General features: G+C 43.0%; 1 protein-coding gene and 1 non-coding gene across 2 annotated transcripts in view; one reads left to right on the plus strand and one right to left on the minus strand.

The window, feature by feature from the left end:
- Positions 1–24,501, plus strand: part of CAB39 (calcium binding protein 39) — a 93,657-nt gene that overhangs the window by 19,449 nt on the left and 49,707 nt on the right. The window lies entirely within an intron of this gene.
- Positions 1,777–1,915, minus strand: LOC133768680 (small nucleolar RNA SNORA29). Its single transcript, XR_009867048.1, has one exon. It is a non-coding gene; the product is annotated as a small nucleolar RNA SNORA29 (small nucleolar RNA).

Here is a 24,501-nt window from a genome sequence, read left to right on the forward strand (position 1 = left end):
ATCAAGTTTTCCAGCTTGACTGTAATGTGATGTCAGCACTACCTGGAAAGCACCACTCCATAAAGTGTGGAATGTTCTTGGAGCCGTAAAGCAAGGCATGTGACTACTCTGTAAACAGCACTTGAGTTTACAGTGAGGTTTTCACCTTGTGCCTTCCTTTTCACTTGATGCATAATTACTCACAAGAGCTTGATGAAATTACAAGATAACTTTTGTTCTCGTTATAATTCAGACTACTGCATAAAGCTCTCCAGTCAGTTGCGTACTACATTTTCTGACTTTATCTGAATTTTTCAGTCTACAAGACTGTTGAAGTCTGGTATAGTGCCTTGTCTGTCCTCTGAACTTGATACCCATCTCACTTACCTGGAGTTTTTTCCTACCAGATCTGGTAATGTGGCATGTATTAATCTTCTGTAGTGTGTGTGTGTGCGCCACTTGCACCCCTACTTCCCCAGATACAGTCTGTGTCCTGAAACCATACTTGATGAGTATGTCCCACATGCTTACATGCCAGGTTATTCTGTGGTCTGTGAGCTGACTTTTAGCTGTATAATTGTGAACCTTTTTCCTTCAAATCCAGGCAGCTTTTATATTTGATCATGCCAGTCAGCTGACAAATAAGGTTCAATAGTTTCCTCTGAAGTCCAGCAGTTTTTCTCTCTCATTTCTTCGTCTAGAATTTTTCTCTCAACCTAGAATGAAGCCGCCTTATGCCAGTTAGTGTGTTGATGTGGAGTATGCAAAGGCCAGGTTTACTGAGAATTCTCAGAGAAATCACCCTTGGGTGGGTGGAGTATCCCATGTGATCCTGCATTCTGAGACTCTAGATATTTCTGCTGGAAAAAGTTGATTTACCAAATGGCAACCTTTGACTGGTTTACAAAGAAAACAAACCTTAATCTCCAACTATGGTGGTTTGGTGCAGGCTGGTTTTGTGGCGTGATTATGCTTTTGTGGGCGTTTGGCCAGAACAGAAATAGCAGGGTGTGGACCTTGAAGGAGAGTGGTTTTCCAGGTTTGTATCTGATCCTGTAGAAAAAGTTTAAGGGTGTATATTTTTAAAAGAAAAATTGTTGGTGGTTTTTTTAAAAAACAAAAATCAGGTGGCCGGCGCTGTGGCTCACTTGGTTAATCCTTTGCCTGCGGCGCTGGCATCCCATTTGGGCACTGGGTTCTAGTCCCGGTTGCTCCTCTTCTAGTCCAGCTCTCTGCTGTGGCCCGGGAAGGTGGTGGAGGATGGCCCAAGTGCTTGGGCCCTGCACACCATGAGAGACCAGAAGAAGCACCTGGCTCCTGGCTTTGGATCGGCGCAGCGCCGGCTGTAGCAGCCATTTTGGGGGTGAACCAATGGAAGGAAGACCTTTATCTCTGTCTGTCTCTCTGTCTGACTCTGTAAAAAAACAAACACACACAGGTCTTCATTAACATGACTAAAAGGAAAAAATAAAAATCATTTCACCACTCTCAGGTGGTTTTAGAACCATAGCATTTTAAATTTGCCTTTACTCTCTAAAACTGAAATAATTTTCTAAAAGACTTTTTTCTGTATTTGAACTTTGTTTCAAATTTTCTTATTTGTTTACAGTTCAAGGTTTGAATTGAATAAGGCATTATTTTTAAGGAACTATTTTTTTAAAGCAGGATTGGCTGTTTGCTTTTCTTATTTACCAAAACATGGGTAAGACAGTGATGTTTGCCATGATCATATGACTGTGCTTGCACAACCTTGTGGCAAAGTGAATAATTTAACCAGAAGAAAAAATAAGTTATAATTTTTTTCTGTTCAGCCATTTCATAAAGAAAGAGGGTACCAAAACCATGCCTTCTTCAGATCATGGCAATTTTAATCTATCCCATAAGCATAGCCATTAAAATCTATTAATTGGAGAAAATGTGGTAGTCAGATGGAGAACATAAATTATCACTCATCTTTGAAGATAGAAGGTTTATATTTTTAAAATGCGGACATTGGTAAACTTTTCATTTGTTAAATACATTGGTAATTTGTCAAATAGTTGAAGTTCACAGATTCTGAAACTAATTATAAAAATAGGATACTGTAAGTCTAATTTCTTTAGGCTATCTTGTGAATAAATCATTGTAGATAAAACTAAAGATCACAGATCCATATTGATAAAAGATCTCTATTCATAGAAACCTGTTAGTTATGTAGTAATGATGTTTCTAAATGATGTAACTTTAATTTCAAGTCTTAATCAAACCTTTGTGATGATTTGAGGAGTTCAGCATTGTGAGTAAGGTTACTAGTAAGATTATTAGTAAAAGAGATGCTCAGATTGATTCTTTGTGTTGTTAACTGCAGGCCCCATCCTGTCAGTGGGTTGTGATCAGCATTTAAACAGAGCGGGGGCAGTGGGGAGCAGAATAGAGCAGTGTTGATGAATATCTGTTTCTGGAGACCAGCGAAATCTGGAGCCACCCTTGGTGGTGGTAATGCAGCTAGGTGGCCTCCTGGTTGTTGGAATAACTGCGCACAGAATACAGTCTGACGGCTGGCTTTAGTTGGAAAGTTCCAGTGCTGTGTCTTCATTTTCCTGTCTGTACTTTGAGCAGACAGTAAAGAAAGGAACACCTATGTGACTTGCTGATCAGATTTGTAGTTGGAATCTGGTCGGGACGCTAATAGTACTCTGGATAACAGAATCGAGGTCCAAGGAGACATTCTGAATATCATACTGAACCTAAATCAAAAGGAATTTAATAGGAATGATTGTTCAGTCCTGTAGACAAGGACCCTAAATGCAATAAGAAACAATGGGTAAGATGTGGCTCACTATGAAATATGCAGAACTTGAAATATGAAATATGAAAACTTGGGTCAATTAAATTGCTGAGTGGAAAACTTTTTTTTTTAAGATTGTTTTATTTATTTGACAGAGACTGATAGACAAAGACAAAGAGATCTTCCAGACACTGGTTCACACCCCAAATGGCCTCAACAGCCAGGAACCTTGAATCCATCTGAGTCTGCCACATGGATTGCAGGGACCCAACTGTTTGGGCCATCTTCTGCTGCTTTCCCAGGCGCATCAGCAGGGAGCTGGATAGGAAGCGGGGCATCCAGTATGAGATGCTAGTGTTGCAGGCAGCAGCTGAACCTGCTGCACCATAGTGCTGGCCCCAGAAGACAGACTTTTAGCCATGTAATAAGACTATTAAAACTAATATCCGGTTGCCCCTCTTCCAGGCCAGCTCTCTGCTATGGCCTGGGAAGGCAGTGGAGGATGGCCCAAGTGCTTGGGCCCTGCACCCCATGGGAGAACAGGAGAAGCACCTGGCTCCTGGCTTCAAATCAGCGCAGTACACCGGCTGCAGCGCACTGGCCGCGGCGGCCATTGGAGGGTGAACCAACGGCAAAAAGGAAGACCTTTCTGTCTCTCTCTCTCACTGTCCACTCTGCCTGTCAAAAACAAACAAACAAACAAAAAACTAATAATGAAGTTTAAGACTACATTTATGAAATAACATGGATAGCTTGTCTTGACTGATCAAATCACATTTGGAATGTGAGATCAAGTTTAGAACACCACACTCAGAGCATCAATGGCAAATTAAATGGTGGGAGAATAATTAAGAGCGTCCCATGATTGAGTCAGCTCCCCCAAAGCTCATCTTGTTTTCACCTGTAAGGTAACACGGCTGGATACAATTTGTAGCTCTGTTAGATGTGCAGATTGGATGTGAATAGTGCCTCTTGCCCCCTGGTTCCTGTCTAGATGGTAATTTATATATGAGGTACCTTCAAAAGTTTGTGGAAAAGCATACTATGAAAAGAACTGTGCATGAATTTTAAGATTTAAAAAAAAAAAATTATGAGACAGAGATCGATCACCCATCTGCTAGTTTACTCCCCAAATGGCCACAATGGTCAGGGCTGGTCAGGCCAAAACCAGGTCTCCCACATGGTTAGCAGGGGCCCAAACACATGGGCCAACCTCTGCTGCTTTTCCCAGGCCACTAGCAGAGAGCTGGATTGGAGGAGGAACAGCAGAACACGAACCAGCACCCATATGGGATGCCAGCATACAGGCAGCAGCTTTACCCATATGCCACAGTGGTAGCCCTGTGGATTTCAAGAATTTTTTAACACCAAAATAAACTTATCTTTTAATTGCATTTTTCCCACAAATGTTTAGAAATATCCTCATATTACCTTGTTTAATTAGACTTTTCAAGATGCTCTGAGTTCTCTTCTCATGCCATCTCTCCCTTCCACTTTACCATAACTATGGACGCCTCCATGCCTATTAGGACACGAAGACACAGGTCTGCATCGAAATGTTTCTGCTTGATACACACTAAAATGACTGTCCAGGCTTGATGGTGTGTTCTGTCAACTGACTGCCGCTGAGTTGGATGAGGACTAGGAATAGAAATTCTGTCATTAACACACACACACACACAAAAAAAAGAAATTCTGTCACTTCATTAATATAGAATCCGTTTCTAAAAAGCATGCTATTAATTTAGTGGGTTTTTGTTTTTGTTTTTTGACAGGCAGAGTGGACAGTGAGAGAGAGAGACAGAGAGAAAGGTCTTCCTTTGCTGTTGGTTCACCCTCCAATAGCCACTGCGGCCGGCGCACTGCAGCCGGCGCACCAAGCTGATCCGAAGCAGGAGCCAGGTGGTACTCCTGGTCTCCCATGCGGGTGCAAGGCCCAAGCACTTGGGCCATCCTCCACTGCACTCCCGGGCCATAGCAGAGAGCTGGCCTGGAAGAGGGGAAACCGGGACAGAATCCAGCGCCCCAACTGGGATTAGAACACGGTGTGTCAGTGCCGCAGGTGGAGGATTAGCCTATTGAGCCACATCGCCGGCCTAATTTAGTTTTTAAAATACCCTCAAATCATGGGCTTATAATTTTGAAAAATGTCATCAAATTTAAATAAGTTATAAACAAAAATTTAACATAGCAAACAATTTAGTTAGTATAATAATATATAAAGAATATCCTGTGCTACTGCCCCCCAACCCCACCCCCAAACTCTTAGTAGGTGGTTGACTGGAGAAAAGTCATGTATGTTAAAGTGGATTCCTTGGTTGACTTTTTTGCCTAAACAGTATGCTATGATGAAAGCTGCTTCTCTTCAAACTGGATAGGGTAATGAGATTGTTAAATGAGGTTCTACTAGAACAGCTTATTTCAGAAGATAGCATTATTTCATTGTAAATAGTGGCTAATCTCTGAATAAGAAATTTTGCATTCATATTTTTTGAAGTTTTTAAGGATTTATTTTTGTTTATTTGAAAAGCAGAGTTACAGAGAGAGGGAGGGAGAGATGGAGAGAGAGATCTTTCATCTGCTGGTTCACTCCCCAAACGGCCGCAATGGCCAGGGCTGAGCCAGGCTGAAGCCACCAAGAGCCCGGAGCCTCTTCTGGGTCTCCCACGTGGGTGCAGCGGCCCAAGTACTTGGGCCATCTTCCCCTGCTTTCCCAGGCGCATTAGCACGGACCTGGATCAGAAGTGGAGCAGCCGGGTCTCAAACGGGCACCTATTATAAGGTGTCAGCATCGCAGGCAGTGACTTAATCCACTACTCCACAATGCTGGCCCCATGTAGGCAGTTGTGAGCCTAGTAGAAAATCCAAAATTTATAAAGAAAATTATTTATATAGAGAGCTTTAAGAAAAAAGAAAACTTTGTACATGAAGTGACAGTGTTGAAAAGCAATTGGAAAACTAAGAGCATAGGCCTAAAAATATGTTCATTGTCATCACTGATAAGATCAGCAATTAAAGTCAGCTGAGTTGATCAGAGAGGGGTAGGAAGAGAAGGTCAGGAAGATAGCATTTTACATCTGGTGTCTTAGCAGAGAGCAGAGGGATTGCTGGGCCCTGGTGTTGGCTACTGAGGAGGAAGTGGCTGCCCTGGAAGCCGCTGATGGCTGTGCTGGTTGATGTTCTTTCTGCTGAGTTGGGGTCTTCGTGACCTGACTTTGCTTTATCTGAGTCATTCTCAGGATCTTCCTTGGCTTCTGCTATTCAGAACTGCGCAGAATGGCTTCTGGTCTCTTGTGGCCAGAACAGCCTTCTGTTTGGTCATTCCTTAGTAGTGAATAGCTTCAAGGTGGGCACGGCAGAGATCACTTCCTCAATTTTGATAAAGATGAGGAACTGGCATTTAAGCTGTGACTTCTGTGAGTCAGACAGCTCTGCTTAGTAGGGAGAAGGACAAGGAATCACAGTTCTTTCCCTCCAGGCACAGCTAGGCAGGTGCCTTCAGATGGAGTAACCTCGGACAGGTCTGCACAGAAAGGAAAAGAGGTACTTCAGGAAGCTGGAGGGGAGATGGATTAAAAGGAGGGGGTTGGTGTGAAAAATTTTAGATCTGTGCATAATAATACATGTGTAATGCACATTTTAAAAGGTTGATTGATTAATTGATTTGTATCTTCTATCCACTGGTTCACTCCTAAGATGGCTGCAACAGCTGAGCTAGGCTGAAGCCAGAACCCAGCAACTCCACCTCTGTCTCCCACACCAGTGGCAAGAGCCCAAGTACTTGGGTGACCTTCCACTGCTTTCCCAGTCACAGCAGCAGGGAACTGGACTGGAGGAAGTGGGCAGCCAGGACTCAACAGTGTTCTGTATGGGATGCCGGCACCGTGCCAGCCCTGGGCTTGGGTCTGTTTGCTGAAATAGTTACAGAACAATCTGTCTTTGGGACAAATGCTGACTCAGAAAAGAACTACATTGGTCCAACAGTTTCAATTACGAAGAAATGGTATATTTACTTTCATAATAAATTTAAAAGACATTGTTGAAGATATTTTTGTGGAATTATTGATAAAAATATTGAAAGTTTTGCCAGACATTCATGCAAAAAAATTGAAACATAAAGACATAAATTTAATATTTAAACCCGACTTTATTGATTTTATTAAAGTACTCCCATTGAGAACAACTTTTTTTTTAAAAAAGATTGATTTTATTTATTTTTTTTTTTGAAATATATTTATTTATTTATTTGAAAGATAGAGTTACAGAAAGAGGTAGAGCCAGAGAGAGAGAGAGAGAAGAGGTCGGTCTTCCATCTGCTGGTTCACTCTCCAAATGGCCTCAACGGCCAGAGCTGTGCCAATCCGAAGCTGGGAGCCAGGAGCTTCTTCTGGGTCTCTCATGCAAGTTCAGGGGCCCAAGGACCAGGGCCATCGTCCACTGCCTTCCCAGGCCATAGCCAAGAGCTGGATCAGAAGAGGAGCAGCTGGGACATGAACCAATGCCCATATGAGATGTTGGCCCTGCAGGCCAGGGCTTTAACCTGCAGCACCACAGTGCTGGCCCCACAACTTTTTTTTTTTAGGTTTATTTTATTTATTTGAAAGAGTTACAGAGAGAGATAGAAACAGAAAGAGAGGTCTTTTCATCCTCTGGTTTGCTCCCCAAATTGCCACAACAACCAGGGATGGTCCAACTAGGAGTTTCATCTGGGTCTCCCACAAGGGTACAGGGGCCCAAGCACTTGGGCATCTTCTGCTGCTTTCCCAGGCACTTGAGCTGGGACCTGGATCAGAAGTGGAGCAGCCAGGACACACACCCATATGGGATGCCAGCGCTGCAGGCTGAGGCCAGTGCCACAGCGCTGGCCCCAAAAGCAACCTTTTAAAAAGAAAACATGTAATCAAGTGTGTTTGTGTATATCTATTAGAACTTAGAAGAATGAAGTGACAAAGCTCTTGTAACTTAGCTGTGTTCAGTTTGATTAGAACACCTCCAACCATATCTTTAAGTACATGTTAAAACTATTGGTCGGCGCCGCGGCTCACTAGGCTAATCCTCCGCCTTGTGGCGCCGGCATACCGGGTTCTAGTCCTGGTCGGGGCGCCGGATTCTGTCCCGGTTGCCCCTCTTCCAGGCCAGCTCTCTGCTATGGCCTGGGAGTACAGTGGAGGATGGCCCAAGTGCTTGGGCCCTGCACCCCATGGGAGACCAGGAGAAGCACCTGGCTCCTGCCTTCGGATCAGCGTGGTGTGCCGGCCACAGCGCGTGGCCGCGGCGGCCATTGGAGGGTGAACCAACGGCAAAAGGAAGACCTTTCTCTCTGTCTCTCTCTCTCACTGTCCACTCTGCCTGTCAAAAAACAAAAAACAAAAAACTATTTAAGTGTGTCTTTGTGCATATTCTGTCTGTTCCAGAAGAATTTAAGGCAGCTTGAAATGTTCTGTTGTACTTAATTATCATTACTTTAGTTTTTTAAATCCATAATGACCACATGGTACAGTGAAATTACCCCAATAAAACTTGACAATAGTACTGTGACTCTCACTAAGTGTTTGAGGTTTAACGTGAGGTTCTTTTTTGTAAAATTAACACATAACTTTTTACAGGAGCTGTTAAAATCAATCAACTGCTAAAGCAAAGCCGCCTCTTCTAAGCAGGTATATCCTGTGCTGTCACTCAAATAGTGAACTGTTCCATTACAGCATGTTTTATAAACATTGATAATTTGACATTCTTCATGTGTAGTATAATAAACTTTCAAAGATTAACAGAAAACCTTTTTTAGAGAAACACAAATATTATGTTTGCTAAGCCCAGTTAATTAAGTACTCATTCTGTGATTCAGAACAAAAGCTGTTCATTTAAATTTAAGATATTTTTCTACATATTTAAACTTGTGGGAATACTATTAAGGATAGATTAGCCTGAGATTTGATATATTTCATAGCAGAGTTGGAATTAATGGTCCTTATGATGAGTATAGTAGGTGCATTTAGCTTTAAGAGAATATTCCACTAAGAATGGGCTACCCTCACTTCCAAACTCTGAAAAGATGAGAAGATTTGAAGTCTTTGACAGTCTCTCTTTTTAAAAAAATGTTTGGAAGTGAACTTTGGTTTAGCTACAGCAGCATTTTCCTAAAGGATGAGGGTGGGGAAGCTTACAGTCACTCAGGCCTGTGCTTGTGCTCCAGAGGCTTGGTTGGAACTGGTTGTGGGACACACTGTTCATAGCTCAGCCTGCTGTGCAGTATGTATCTGAGGCTTAATTGAAAAGGAACATGGATTAACGATGATTAATAAGGAGCCTCTGAAAGTGTCTGAAGCAGAGATATGGACTAAGCTGATTATTTTCTAGGTAGAGGATGTCACTAAGGAGGAGTTATGCATAATAGCATTGCTGTCATTTCCAAGATTATTTCAGAAATGGATAGATGGGCGTGTGGGGGTGGGGAGGCACTGCACATCGGCTGTTGAAGGCGTTGCCCGTGTACCTATTCCCCCTGTAGAGTATTTGAATTGTCATTTGGCATCAACAAAGTGAATTTGTTTAGTTGAATTGCAGTGGACAAAATGAAAACACAAGTGTATTCTAACAGTGAAATAATAAAGCTCTGAGACCCCCACAGAGGAGAAAGAATTGTTTTTATGTCAGAAATGTGGCTCATTTTACAGTTGCTTGTAAATTTAACTTTGGGCTTCTTGACAAAGAAGGGGGAAGGTAAAGCAAAGCAAAACACAATATAGTCTACTTTGCAATAACTTATTTAAAGAAACGTATCGTTTCTTCAAATAGAAACTTTTCCCCATTACCAGTTTCTTAAAATAAGAAAACATTCAAGTATATAAAACATACTCTTAGTGTAATTTCTAGCTTTGAGAGTTTTTTATAAAAGATTTATTAATCTGAAAGGCAGAAAGACAGGAAGAGGGAGGGAGGGAGACAGAGCAGAAATTTTAATCTGCTGGTTCACTCTCCAAATGGCCACAAACTGACCTGAAACCTGGAGCCCAGAACTCCATCCAGGTCTCTCTCCCTCGTGGGTGTCAGGGACCCATGTGCTTGGGCCATCTTCCTCTGCCTTCCCAGGCTCATTAGCACGAAACTGGATCAGAAGTAAAGCAAGTGTGACTCAAATCATGGCTTTGGTATGGGTTGCCCACTGTGCAGTAACACCAGTCCCTTCTACAGTTACTAATACTTTGTTTACTTTGTCTCATTTATTGCCCCTTCCTTGCTGTTTGGGAGGGGCTGCACTGAAGCAGTTTAAAGCAAATTCCAACTCATACTTGAGTATTGGAGCCTGATAAGGACTTTTTTGAGGCAGGCGCTGTGGCTTAACAGGCTAATCCTCTGCCTTGCGGCGCCGGCACACCGGGTTCTAGTCCCGGTTGGGGCGCCGGATTCTATCCCGGTTGCCCCGCTTCCAGGCCAGCTCTCTGCTATGGCCCGGGAAGGCAGTGGAGTATGGCCCAAGTGCTTGGGCCCTGCACCCGCATGGGAGACCAGGAGAAGCACCTGGCTCCTGCCTTCGGATCAGCGAGATGCGCCGGCCGCAGCGGCCATTGGAGGGTGAACCAATGGCAAAAGGAAGACCTTTCTCTCTGTCTCTCTTTCTCACTACCCACTCTGCCTATTAAAAAAAAAAAAAAAAAAAGGACTTTTTTGATATATATATTTGCTATATTTCATTATAATACCCAATAGAATTAACAGTGATTCCTTAATCATCATGTACAATGTGTCATTTCCTTGATTGTCAACATACCTTTTTGTCATTTGGTTTATTGGAATCAGGTTTCAGAGAAGAGCATGCATTGTATTAGACTGTTTTGGAAGTCTGTTTTCTTATTTAATAGTCTCCACTGCTTTTTCCTTTCGTGCTATTTGATTTGTTGGAGAAACCCAACCTTTGTCATGTCGTATGTCCTATGTTCTAAGTTTGATGGACTTCTTCTCTGTGATGTTGTTTGACTTGATATAGTACCCCTGATATTTCCTGCTGACTGGTAACTCTAAATGCTTGTTTAGATTCAGATTTGGGAGAAAGGAGAAAAAATACTTCTTTAGATGATGCCTTATATTTCTACCTATTGTGTTCTGTCATGAGACACACGAGTGTCTGCTTGTCCTGTTTTTAGTCAAAGATCAGTCTGTTCCCTATCATCAGCCCATGTATCACTTATCCTCTTGGAAGACCCCTTCTACCTTCCACCAATTTTTTAAAGATTTATTTATTCACTCATTTATTCATTCATTTGAAAGTCAGAGAGTTTTTCCATCTGCTGGCACACTCCCCAGATGGCTTCAACAGCCGGAGCTGGGCCAGACCAAAGCCATGAGCCAGGAGCTTCATCTTGGTCTCCCACATGGGTGGCAGGGACCCAAGCACTTGGGTCGTTTTCCACTGCTTTTCTCAGGCCATTAGTAGGGAGCTGGGTTGGAAGTTGAGTGACTGGGACACAAACTAGTGCCCATACAGATGGGCGGCATCACAGGTGGCAGCTTTACCTTCTGTACCACAACACCCACCCCTCATCAGTGGTTTTGATGGCCTTTAACAGTTGTTGCCATGGCCATTATTTCATCAGTTATTTCAAAATGGTAATTTTCTGTTTTTCTTTCGACATTCATTAGCTATGAATCATCATCCTTCTGTAAGGACAATTTACCATGTCAACTATTTGGTAACACCAAAATACAAAGTGTATAGACTATGCTGGGTAAATGTGCAGTTCCTTTCCTTTTATTTGCCAATTCTTTGAATAATCTTGAGTTGCTACCTTCACAACCTCCAAGGAGACCATGTAGAAACCACTTTTTTAAAGATTTTTTTAAAAGATTTTTTAATTTATGTGAAAGGCAGAGATATGAGAGAGAGAGAGAGAGAGAATCTTCCATCTACTGGTTCACTCCCCATTTTTTTAAATTATAATTTTAATGTAATGCTTTTATTATGTTTATATTCCTATTAAATGTGATACACGTATGCAGATATTTTAATTTTCATGTCAGTGCATTATAGTTATTATTTATGCCCAAATTGTATATCTTAGGTCTGTGGGGCCCTTTCGGTTGGCTCCATGTCCTTTTTGGCATGACCTTGTTAGTTTTTGCTTTCCAAGTAACATGTCTCAGGCTCATCTTGGATATTTCCTACACTTTGATGAAACCCTGGTCCCTTTTAGTAGTAAACCATCTTGTATTATTTTTGTTTAAATACTACTTTCATAAGAGGGAAAATTGCATAAATTATATGTACACTTTAAATACTTTGCCTTAATAAAAATAAAAATATATGTCACATTCTCACTATTAACTTTTTTTTTTTTTAATTAGGCAGAGTTAGAGAGAGAGAGACAGAGAGAAAGGTCTTCCTTCCATTGGTTCACCCCCCAAATGGCTGCCATAGCTGGCGCACTGCACCAGTCCGAAGCCAGGAGCCAGGTGCTTCTCCTGGTCTCTCATGCGGGTGCAGGGCCCAAACACTTGGGCCATCCTCCACTGCACTCCCGGGCCACAGCAGAGAACTGGACTGAAAGAGGAGCAACCGGGACTAGAACCTGGCGCCCTATTAACTTTTGACATTTTTTTTTCCCTCCTGGTCAGCGTGTACCTCTACCTAGGTAGGTAACGGTAGGGATCATTTATATATATATATATATAAATACACATATACACACACATAATTATATATAGTATATTTGATATATAATTTATATTAAAGTACTTTCACATAAAGGGAATTATGGTTATCTTTTCATGTCAGTAGAGAACTTCAAGAAAATTAACTTTTTTTTAAAGATTTATTTATTTAAATTTTTTTTAAAGATGTATTTATTTATTTGAAAGAGTTACACAGAGGGAGAAGGAGAGGCAGAGAGAGAGAGAGAGAGGTCTTCCATCTGCTGGTTCACTCGCCAATTGGCCGCATTGGCCAGAGCTGCGCCTATCTGAAGCCAGGAGCCAGGAGCTTCATCCAGGTCTACCACGCAGGTGCAGGGGCCCAAGGACTTGGGCCATCTTCTACTGCTTTCCCAGGCCATAGCAGAGAGCTGGATCAGAAGAGGAGCAGCCAGGTCTCAAACTGATGCCCATATGAGATGCTGGCACTGCAGGAGGTGGCTTTACCTGCTATGCCACAGCGCCAGCCGTAAGAAATTATAAATTATTAGGATACATTAATTTGTTTAGAAGTAGGATTGCAGGTATAAGTGAAACATTTTTTAGAGATTTATTTATTTATTTGAGAGACAGAGTTACAGACAGATAGAGGGAGAGAAAGAGGTTTTCCATCCACCAGTTCACTCCCCAAATGGCTGCAATGGCCAAAGTTGGGCTGATCCGAAGCCAGGAGCAGGAGCTTCTTCTGGGTCTCCCACGTGGGTGCAGGGGCCCAAGGACTTGGGCTGTCTTCCACTGCTTTCATAGGTTCATTAGCAGGGAGCTGGATTGGATGTAGAGTAGCTGGGATGGACTCGAAGCTGTGCCCATATGGAATGCTGCATCACAGGTGGACGCTTAACCTACTACACCATAGCACCACTCTAAGCAAAACATTTTTAAGGCTACTACTATAATATGTAATGAATATAAAAGTTACTGGATAACCCTATAGACACTGCCTAAGAGTTAGCCAAAGCTTAGTTTTGAAGTCTCAGCTCTTAAACTTCTAGCTAGCTTCATAACATTTGAACAAGTCATCCAGTATTTTTGAGCCTGAGTTAAAAATTCATCTGTAGAACAGAAACAGAACATCTTTGAGGAATGAATATCAAAAGAATTTCACTGTTTCTTTGAAGATCAAAACAAATAGTTCATTCTACAAATATTCTACAAGTATGAGCCACACACTATTCCAATTTCTGGGGATACAACAGTGAAGGAATGAAATGAACTAAGCCTTTGTTTTCACAGGACTTACATTAATAGAGAAAGGAGACACATAAACGTACATCAGTGGTGGTGATGAGCACGGGGACAATATGGAGCCGGACAAGGTGATAGTGAGGGAGACCATCCTGGTAATTGAAGCTAAGAGCTCTCTGAAGGCTATGGGGAACGTGCTTAGGTCTAGTCCAGAAATGTCAAGTCAGAGTGAAGGAGGTGAGAACAGAGAGGAACAGATCATAGGGTCCTTGTAGGTTTGGTCAGGTGTTCAGATTTTATTGAAGTATGTTAATCCAGTTTGCATTTCTGTAACAAAATAACAAAGGAAGGTTAACTTTATAAGAAAAGATATTTATTTAGCTCACGAGTTTGGAGGCTGAAAGTCCAGATAGCATGATGCAGGCTTTTGCTAGCCCCCAAAGGCTGCATTCCACATGGCAGATGGCAATGGTTGGAGCACAGATGAGAGGGAGCTACAAAAACGGGGAGCCAGTCCTTTCTGAAGACACACCCCCAGTCGACTGAAGGACCTCCTGCTGAGCTGTACTTGTGAAGGTCCCACCTCCCAGTGTGGCCACACTAAGGACAAGCCTTCCAGTGCATGAACCCCTGGGGAGAAACTGCATAGGTGGGGAGGCAGGACAACACTCTGTAAGCTATGCCTGAGACATCCGACACTGTTTTAAATATTACTACTAAAAGATTGAGCTTCTTCTTAAAGCTCCTCCCGGCTTATTCTCATGGAGCTAAGTCATCACATCTTACTTGCAGCTAGGAAAGACGAGACCTCTCATCCTTCCAGAAGGCGAATCAGGACTTTTAGATGGGGCTTTCAAAGGGTATGATCGCTCATTTAATTCCATCTTATATTGTTGTGTAGTTTGCCTAGGCAAATACCTTATCTACCCATTTTGGTTCTGGAAATAGTAGTCATGAATCAGGTTTTAGAGGTGAGGAGGAAAAAAAGCTACCTCCTACTGTTTATGCGTATTTTACTACATACAGAAGTAAGCATTTCAAACACATGTAATATAATTCTTATGCCACCTTGTGAGGTATGAAACAGGGTAGACATGAGGCAGTGGGGCTTAGAAAGATCTCAGGTCTGTTAAGGTGGGTGACAGCAGCATCTGAAACCAGGCCGTCTTTAAGTGCACGCATGTCTGTAACCGCTGTGCTTTCTATAATTGCGTGGGCTTCTTGCATTTGTCCTTCTGTACAACAGTGTTATGACTCTGTGTGGTTTCTTGGTTGTTTGTTTGCACTCGACCACCAAGTTTATGAGTCAGATTTAACGCCTATGTTAGTGTAGTCTTAGAACACAGCTGTCTAGGAATGTGCTGTCATTCAGCAGCTTTCGTTATTGTCACTAAACACACACACACACACATCAGTGCACACCAGAATGTTGTCTTGAGAGCAGGCATTCTATCTTAAATTATTTTTTATTTATTTGGGAAAGAAAAGAACCTGGCCTTCCACAGGTTCACTCTTAAAATGCTTGCAAAGGCTGGGGCTGGCCTGGTTCCAGAGCTGAGAGCTGAGCTTGCAATCCAGGTCTCCCACATGGGTAGTGGAAACCAAATTATTTACTCCCAGGGTCTGCGTTGGTAGGAAGCTGGGACTCAAACTCAGGTACTCTGACATGGGATGTGGGCGTCTTAACCACTAGGCTAAACACCCACTGCCTCTTTAATAATTCACCTTTAGTAGAAATTTTTTAAATTGGGTTGGCACTGCGGCTCACTAGGCTAATCCTCCGCCTGCGGCACCGGCACACCGGGTTCTAGTCCTGGTCGGGGCGCCGGATTCTGTCCCGGTTGCCCCTCTTCCAGTCCAGCTTTGCTATGGCCCGGGAGTGCAGTGGAGGATGGCCCAAGTGCTTGGGCCCTGCACCCGCATGGGAGACCAGGAGAAGCACCTTGCTCCTGCCTTCGGATCAGCGCACTGCGCCTGCCGCAGCGGCCATTGGGGGGGTGAACCAACGGCAAAGGAAGACCTTTCTCTCTGTCTCTCTCTCACTGTCCACTCTGCCTGTCAAAAAAATTTTTTTTAATTGACACATTATTATAATTGTACATTAAGGAGCACTGTGTGATAATTCAGTATGTGTGTATAATGTATAATGATCAAATCAGGGCAATGTCTGCACTTCCTTGAAATTTAATTGGGGGGACCGGCATTGTGGCTGCCTGTGGTGGCAGCATCCCGTGTGGGTGCCAGTTGAGTCCTGGCTGCTCTACTTCCAATCCAGCTCTCTGCTATAGCCTGGGAAAGCAGTAGAAAATGGCCCTACACCCATGTGGGAGATCCTGAGGAACCAGCAGATAGAAGATCGGGCTCTCTCTTTCTCTGTAACTCTGCCTTTCAAATAAATAAATAAATCTTTAAAAGAAAACAAGCAGGGGCTGATGCTGTGGCTGTGGCATAGTGGGTAAAGCCACTACCTGCAATGCCAGCATTCTTGTGGGTGCCAGTTCAAGTCTCGTCTTTTCCACTTCCAATCCAGCTCCCTGCTGATGGTCCTGGGAAAGCAGCAAAAGATAGCCCAAGCCCTTGGACCCCTGTGCCCACATAGGAGACCAGAAGGAAGCTCCTGGCTTCAGATTGGCCCAGCTCTGGCTGTTGCGGCCATTTGGGGAGTGAGCCAGCAGATGGAGAGATGAAGGATCTCTCTCTCTCTCTCTTTCTCTCTCTCTCTCTCTCTCTGTAATTTTGCCTTTCAAATAAATAAATATTTTAAAATTATCATTTCTTTGTGTTGGAAATCTTCAAACTACTCTTCTAGTTCTTACTAAGGTATGTAATACATTGTTGCAAGCTCTGGTGACTCCACTGTCCTGTAAAACAAACAGCGTATTTCTCCTATCTGCCTGTGTTTTGGTGCCTGTTCTCCAACCTCCCTGTGTCCCCGTCCCCCTTCCTAGCCTCTAGTGACCATGATGGCTGGCTGGGTTGCTCTTTCCACTGTGGCTTGTGGCACATCAGCAGCACCTCCCACCGTTGACAGTGTGGGCTACCAACTTCCAGAAGCTACCGGGCAGCATGTGCTTTGTTTCTTGTTGCTCTTGTTATCAGTGTTGGGGATTAAGATCTGGACCTGAGTCTTCCCCACACCCTGGTATACCTCTGAGTTTCTGCCAGTTATGCTTAATCGTGACTTATTGATCTGATATTATGACATTGATCTGATTGGTGCAAGACTTGTCCCTCTTTTTGATGATTTTGTGCTTCACCAGGGGTCTGAGGGCAGCCATGATGCCTGTTAAATGGAGATGAGATGTAGTAGGCGCTCGTGGTGACTTATGTTTGTGGAATATAGTGAATGCACAGTTCGGGTCTGAATGGCTGAATGCCCATATAATTGGCTTACGGACCACTTGACTACATTTTGGTATTTGTCAGTGCATAGGTGAATATGGGTATGTTGCATAAGCCAACAGCAGATTGCCAAAGCTGGGCAGTCCCTAACTGTCCTAATGTGGACTTTTATTATTTTCCCAGTGGGTGTTCTGTATGTTCTCCAACACTTTCTTGGGGTAAAACTTTGTACTCTTAGGAATATTAACATAACAGGGCTGTGCTTTGTAAGGCAGAAGTGCCCATTTCTAGTATCATAGCTCTACTTCTGAACAGCACAAATACGAGGATATACCAAGCTGATGATGATGAGTATAGGCATTTGAAATAATGCTTGCTTTCTATCGTTAGTGTTTTGAGTTTCATAGAAACTAATTTTTAATTCTCAGTGATGGACTTCAATGCAGGAGTAGATAGATAGATTTTCATTATTCTGCCCTCTGCCCTCCACCTGCTCTGGGACATGTAAACTGGCAGAAGGATGTGCTTACGGGAGCAACAGCAGGGACAGCGCAGTGCTTTTTCTTTTTTTTAATGATGATAACGACAGTTTCATTTTTCAGTGGTCATTGTGGCAACAAAATTTTCTAGAACATCTCTACCTTAGTTTGCTTGTACTGCTATAACAATACCTGGGACTTGGTATTCATTTTTAAAAAGCACAATTTATTTCTCACAGTTCTGAAGGCTAAGTCTAAGATTGAGATGTGGCATCTGGTATCTGGTATCTGGTGAGGGCTGAGCCCTCACAGGGTGGGAGGTGGGAGCTCAGAAAGGGGCTGACCTCAGGGTTCTCACAAGGCGGAAAGACCCAGTGCACCTCTAGGAGTCCGTTCTGTAGTTGCATTAATCGGTGCATAAGGGCAGCGCCCTTGTGACCGAACACTTCTCATTAAGCTGGAGATGAAAATTCCCACCACATGGGTTTGGGCAAACATCAGAACTACATCAATACCCTAGGGATGACACTGGCCGCATTGACAACCCTGAGCTTGTGTAGGGGATTGGAGTCCACATGTGCTATCTGTAGGAATAAATTGAGAAAATAGAACTGACTAAACTTGTGAACCAATTATATATGAAGGAGTTAAGTAGAATCTACTGTGACAACCAAATGTTATGATTGGATCAACAGTGGATTCCTTCACTGCGAAGGGGAATATGGGAAAAAAAGAAAAAGAACTAGGATGAGGTTTGGGTCACCTAGAGGATATCTATTGGGAGCACCAGTTGGGAATGTAGACTGGAAATAGATCTCAGATGTTAGCTATAGATGAGATCACGCAGAAAATACAGGGCAAGGAGAAGCCAAGGATGGAAACTTGAAGGATCAACATTAGAGTAAAGATGAGTTAGTGAATTCATGCAAGAGAGAGAAAGAGGAAAGGAAAAGGCACTGGGAAAGAGAAACCTCTAGTAGAGCGCCATGCCTGACAGCTGAGGGGAAGTGAATGTTCATGCCGATCTCTCATACAGACTCAGCGTGCAGTGCCATGGGTGTTATTTATGCAAGTATAGCATCTTATGTACTGTGTGCAGCCCATTTTCAAGCTAGATTCCCCTGCAGGGTACCTTCATCTTTGGATACAAGCACATATCACTGATTATCTTCAAGAGCAAGCCTATCCCCAGTTTGAGAAGTGTAGGCATGGGTTTCCACAGGTTCCTTTAGTTGTCTCACCGTGAGTGGCTTTGTTCTGATCGATACTTTTGGCTCAGCCCAAGAAATCCTGCATGTTATGAAGTACTTTTTAAAAAAATATTTATTTATTTGAAAGTCAAGAGATACACACAGAGAGAAGAGGCAAAGAGAGAGGTCTTCCATCCACTGGTTCACTCCCCGATTGGCTGCAATGGCTGGAGCTGCGCCGATCTGAAGCCAGGAGCCAGCAGGTGCAAGGACCCAAGGACTTGGGCCATCTTCCACTGGTTCTCTCCCCAGATGGCCACAATGGCCAGAGCTGGACTGATTCAGAGCCAGGAGCCAGGAGCTTCTTCCAGGTCTCCCACATGGCTACAGGGGCCTAAGGACTTGAGCCATCTTCCACTGCTCAACTAGACCACAGCAGAGAGCTGGATCAGAAGTGGAGCAGCCGGGACTCGAACTGGTGCCCATATGGGATACCAGCACTGCAGGAGGGGTCTTCATCCACTACGCCACAGCGCCAGCATCACTCACCTGTATTTTTAAAAACAAAACTGAATGAAGTAGAAAAAACAAAAATTTTAGCTTTATACGTATGTGTGTGCATATGCACTTGTAACAAACTAAATGTGTGTCATACGGTCTTGGCTTTCCTTGCCTTTGAAGATAAGAAGGTTGGCAGTCTCACTTAGCTCTGTAACTCTGCCTTCCATTCAGGTGTTTTATTAATAGTGCCTTTTCTATAGTAAGGGTGAATTGTTTCATTTTATACATTGATTTCGTTAAATTTAGTTTTTATGTTTATCAAAGTTATACATTATATAAATGAAGGAGGCAGTTAGGTACCAGAAAGGCTCCCAACCACTACCACAACAAAATTAGATCCCCACCCTTTTCCTGTTCCATAGACTTTTGGTTTCTTTCTCCACGTCCTCAGTGAACATGCTTCTGGGACACATCTGTGATTTCATTGTGCTGCTTGTGAGACAGTGCATTGAGACAGATGTTTTTGTGTCAGTAGATGCTTTAATTTTATTATACTCACTGTAAATTCAGTAACTGAAATCAATACTTAAATACTTAGTAGCGCCATGTACATTAGTCTAAGAACTTTATTACTTAAAGCGTGACTCATTCTTTTAGCACTGTCGTTGGTACATTTGCTGACTGTCTACTTGGTCATCACATCACACTTCTTGAATTTTAAACTTTTCTGTATTTTCAGTTAATTGTTGTAAAGGTTGGGTCACAATATGAAATACATGATATTTGTTCCCTTTATATAAGTAAATAAATGTTTTTAAAAAGTTGGATCACTAACTGACAGACAACATTGATATATTTAATACTTAGCAAACCTAGACATAAGAAACAGAATTCTCTGATGTAGCAGTTTGGGGAACGTTATTTCTTTTTTGTGCCCACTGCAATCTTAAACGGAGGTATTATGTTAAGAAGCGAGTCGGCATAGAATGGCAAACGCCCAAAACAGCACTCTTGCCTCAGAATCAACCCTTGGGACATTCGGATCTGGCTAAAAGGTCCATGAGAGTCTCACAGTCATGGAAAGGCATGACACGGTGGCAAAAAACAATCTAAATGAAAGACCCTGGTGAACAAGACCCCAGCAGAAGGAACAGGCCATCAAGGAGAGAGGCGCCTTTCTCTGAAGGGAGGAAGGAACCTCCACTGTGACACGGCCTTAACTAAACAAGTTCAGAGTCGGTGAACTCAAGATACTTCCATAGCCTAGACAGCTCATAGCAAGAGTCTCGGGTGATTTCTGACGTCATAAATAAGAGTGCCAATTGTTAAATCAACAACCGGAGTCACTGGGAACATGCTCCCCACGTAGGATCTCTGTCCTTAATGTGTTTTACTATGAAACTTAAAAACACTACTAATACCCTATACCTTGTGCGGTTGTGTGAGTACAGCCTGTTGAAATCCTTGCTTAGTATATACTAAGTTGATCTTCAGTATATGAAGGTAATTGAAAATGAAACTTGATGAAGGGCGGGATGGGAGAGGGAGTGAGAGAGAGGAGGGCCACGGGAGGGAGGGAGGTTGGCGGGGGGGAAGCCACAACAATACAAAAGTTGCACTTTGTAAATTCACATTTATTAAATAAAAATAATAATAACTATAACAAAAAAAAGAGCTTAATACTTTACCCTTTTAGTATTTTTTATGTTCTACTTAAAACTATTGGTTGAACTCTATAATTAATACGCAATTATTCTTAGGTGTTTAATTAATGCTATAACTAGTACTCAAATAGTATTTTACACTTTGTGTTTCTGTGTGGGTGCAAACTGTTGAAATCTTTACTTAAAATATGCTAAATTGATCTTCTGTATATAAAGATAATTGAAAATTAATCTTGATATGAATGGAAGAGGAGAAGGGGTGGGAGAGGGGAGTGTGGGAGTGTTGTGGGTGGAAGGGAAGTTATGGGGGTGGGAAGCTATTGTAATCCATAAGCTGTACTTTGGAAATTTATGTTCATTAAATAAAAAAAAAAAAGAAGTGAGTCGGCATTTAGAAGGAAACAGGAGGATATGTTGAGAATTACTTCACTCATACTTTTTAAAATAAGAACTATGTAATTTTCCTAAATTATTTTTTGAAATGTGATTGTTCTTGCTCTTTTTTAAAAAAACATTTATATTTATTTTTATTTTAGTTGAAAGGCAGAAAGACCGCCACTGTGGCGTAGTAGGTAAAGCTGCCGCCTGCAGTGCTGGTATCCCATATGGGCGCTGGTTCAAGTCCCGGCTGCTCCACTTCTGATCCAGCTCTTGCTATGGCCTGGTAAAGCAGTAGAAGGTGGCTCAAGTCCTTGGGTCCCTGCACCCATGTGGGAGACCCAGAGGAGGCTCCTGGCTTTGGATTGGTGCAGCTTCGGCCATTGTGGTCATCTGGGAGTGAACCAGTGGGTGGAAGACCTCTCTCTCTTTGTCTCTGTCTCTGTCTCTGTCTCTATCTCTCTCTGTCTCTCTCTGCCTCTGCCTCTGCCTCTCTGTAACTCGGCCTTTCAAATAAAATAAAATAAATCTTAAAAAAAAAAAAAAAAAAAAAAAGAAAAGAAAGGCAGAGAGACAGAAATCCTCCTCCCCAGATGCCCACAACAGCCAGGGTGGCAGGGACCCAAGTACTTAACCCATCACCTGCGTGCCTCCCAGAGTGTGCATTAGGAGACTGGGATCAGAAGAGTCAGGACCTAAAACCCGACACTCCAGTATGGGATATGGGCACCGCAGGGGGCTTCTTAACTGCTGCACTGAATGCCTGCCCCCAGTCAATTACTTAACTGTTTTAAAATCTAAATCATTAAAGAATGTACATGTAAAAAATTTGTGAGGGAGGGGAGACTATGACCATGTCACGAGTCATTTTACACATGTGATTGGATCCTCCTGAGGAATGCCCACTTCTTATTTCGGGTTCTTGTTACTAACTGTAAAGTCTTTTAGTTTACAAGTATGTGTTCTGTTGAGTCTTAGCTACCTGATGCACTAAGCAGAATAATTGTGCCGTGTTCCTCTCCCCTCGCAGAAGTGTTTATCTGTGTTTCTCTTTGGCAGCTGTACTCTTTCTGTTGTGAGCAGCCCTGGTGTGTGGTAGGACTTTTTAAGCCTCTTTTACCCTGGAAAGTCACTCTTCCACTGTTGAGTCAGAACTGAAACTGTCCCTGTTGCGTAGCACCGTAACACTTCCTGCAAAATGCCAGTGCCACCGGCACCCAGCAGTGCCGTGCACAGCATCACTGCTGTGGTGTGCCGTCGCAGAGGGGAAAGGACTTCATCAGATAATGCAACAGCTGGTTTGGGGTGACTCTCCTTCAGCCACTCCAAATTCTCATCACAGAAAAGATACTGAACAGTGGATTTAAGCATACTTAAATTTTGAGAACCAGTAACTGAGGACATGTATTAGGCTATTTCTCTTTGGTGAATGAAGATGTGGGTTTTTTTTTTTTTTAATTTGTTTTTCTTTTTTTAAGGATTTATTTATTTTACTTGAAAGTCAAGCATTACAGAGAGACAGAGAATGTCTTCCATCCGCTGGTTCTCTCCCCAAATGGCTGCAATGGCCAGAGCTGGGCCAATTTGAAGCCAAGATCCAGGAGCCTCTTCCAGGTCTCCCACAGGGTCGCAGGGGCCCTAGGCCCTTGGCCATCTTCTACTGCTTTCCCAGGCCATAGCAGAGAGCCAGATTGGAAGTGGAGCAGCCGGTACCCATATAGGATGCCAGCGTTGCAGGCAGTCGCTTTACCCTCTATGCCACAGTGCCGGCCCCAAACACTTTGGTTTTAAATTGATTCAAAAAGGATTATAGGAAGTGGTATAGATAATGTTTGGGGATAGAGATTGATCAGAACAGATCATATAAAATCATGTTGAGAAATAATATACTTGCTTAATTATAATTTAATTATAGACTTGACTTTGGCATTCACTTGCATGGTTTTTGCACTAAATATTTATTGTTTGTAAACAGATAATGTAAGTCACTGTATCTCAAACCTTAAGGGAAAAATTTCAGGTTCTTCCTTCAAATGAAGTCTTTAGCAAAGCTCAAAGGAAATCCTGGGAGTTATGAAGTAGAGAGTTCTGTAGGGTTAGGACATCTGAGACCTATCTCGTCTTCCTTTGGTGTGGGGACTTCAGGAGAAGACATCTGGTACAGTTAAAAAACGAGAGCTTGGCTGGTGCCGCAGCTCAATAGGCTAATCCTCCGCCTGCGGCACCGGCACCCCAAGTTCTAGTCCCAGTCAGGGCGCCGGATTCTGTCCCGGTTGCTCCTCTTCCAGTCCAGCTCTCTGCTGTGGCCTGGGAGTGCAGTGGAGGATGGCCCAGGTCCTTGGGCCCTGTATCTACATGGGAGACCAGGAGAAGCACCTGGCTCCTGACTTTGGATCAGCACAGTGCGCCGGCCGCAGCGGCCATTGTGGGGTGAACCAATGGAAAAGGAAGACCTTTCTCTCTGTCTCTCTCTCTCTCACTGTCCAAAATAAAGGAGATCACTGATCTAAATGATGCTGAACATTCTTCTGAAAAGTGTTATCTTTTGGTATCTGATATGGAGTTGTTTAATGCCTGTGAGTTTAACTTCTTTATTTAATAAAAGAAATTTTAACTTCTGGCCTGTTCTTAAGTCCTTCCATTGTCTGTCTGGTTCACTTTATTTTTTCATGGTATCTTTGTAGTGTAGTATAATCGTATGTCTTCCTTTTGCATAATGCAGTATTGTAGTTTATGTTGCTGAAATGTTTTCTGCTACCCACAAAAAATTAAAAACTTCTAGAAGTTCATTGTTCTCATGGGTTTATCCAGTTCAGCTGAAAGACTGTGTATTGAAACTATCACATAAGGAAGTTGAGGATCTAGTAGATTTGTCCAAAGCACTGTCTCTAGCTCTGAGACCTGAGACTGGCTGAATAGGAGGAGGGTGTGTGCTGCCTGTGACAGTGGCCCACTGGAGTATTTAGGGGGAGCATTGTGAGCTGGGGGAGGAGCATGTGGAGAGACCTATGGAACAGGCCTGTTGCTAAATGTTGTATGGCCAAGCTGCTTAGGTAACTTGGCTACAGTTTTCCTCAGCTGTAAAACAGAGATACTTACTGATGGGGAGGTACACGGTGGGGACTAAGGATGCTCGGGATCTGGACAGATCTGAGCTCGTTGTGCTTAGTACATTGAGCTACATTCTCAGCCTTGCTCAACCTCCCCTGTAAATGGGAGCAGTCGTGTCCCTCAGGAATTGTTGGAAGGAGTCCATGAGATGATGAACTAAAGCACTCAGCATTGGGGCAGGCACAGTGGCTGCCCTGTGAGCGGGAGCAGCAAGAGCAGAA

Source organism: Lepus europaeus, chromosome 1 (genome assembly GCF_033115175.1).
Source record: "Lepus europaeus isolate LE1 chromosome 1, mLepTim1.pri, whole genome shotgun sequence".
NCBI classification, from domain to species: domain Eukaryota; kingdom Metazoa; phylum Chordata; class Mammalia; order Lagomorpha; family Leporidae; genus Lepus; species Lepus europaeus.